The following is a 980-nucleotide window of genomic DNA, read 5'->3' on the forward strand; positions in this document are numbered from 1 at the left end:
ATACATTTTCTCAGTTTAAACATTTGATATGTCATCTATGTTGTATTCTGAATAAAATATTGAAATTTGAAACTTCCACATTGCATTCTGTTTTTATTCACAATTTGTACAGTGTCCCAACTTTTTTGAAATCGGGTTTGTATAATGTATGTAAAACTGACATCTCATAGACGAACATCAGATGTTTGTACACCGCAGATTCTTGCCAGAAGAAGCACTCTTGCAGATGTACGTGTGCTATCTGTACTTATGACTAGCCAATGTGTTAGTAATAGACACGCTAATAACTAGTTAATAGTGAGCATTGGTCCCTATACTAAAGTGTTACCACTACCCTGTTGAAAAACCAGCATATGCTGGTTTTTTCAACAGGGTATTGTCTTAATTATGAACACACTGGTTTATAAAACAACAACAACAGAAAATATTACATAACCCACAATCATTTTTGCAATAAGTAAAGCTAGCCAGTAGCCAGTAAGTGTTTTGAACATCAACACTCTGCTGTCAAGCAAAACTCTTTAAACTTTCAAAACATACCTAACCAGCATATGCTGGTTTTTTCAACAGGGTATTGTCTTAATTATGAACACACTGGTTTATAAAACAACAACAGAAAATATTACATAACCCACAATCATTTTTGCAATAAGTAAAGCTAGCCAGTAAGTGTTTTGAACATCAACACTCTGCTGTCAAGCAAAACTCTTTAAACTTATTTATTGGTTGGTTGGAAGTGTTATTTGCTTTTAGTCAAACTGAACAAAACTGTTATTAGACCAATAATGCACTTTAAAAAAGTGACACAGCCTTTTCACTTTTTCCGTGTAGTAGAGGTATATTGTCAGCTGATTCCCCAAAATGCTCTGATGATATAGTACAAGAGTCTGAAGACTGATCTAGCTTCTCTTGATTTGCTTGATCAGATGCAGCCTGTGATGTTGATTGCAAGGTTCCTTGTGGAACCCTCTTCAGCTGTT

Source organism: Sinocyclocheilus grahami, unplaced genomic scaffold, assembly GCF_001515645.1.
Source record: "Sinocyclocheilus grahami isolate Dianchi unplaced genomic scaffold, SAMN03320097.WGS_v1.1 scaffold655.1, whole genome shotgun sequence".
Taxonomy (NCBI): Eukaryota; Metazoa; Chordata; class Actinopteri; order Cypriniformes; family Cyprinidae; genus Sinocyclocheilus; species Sinocyclocheilus grahami.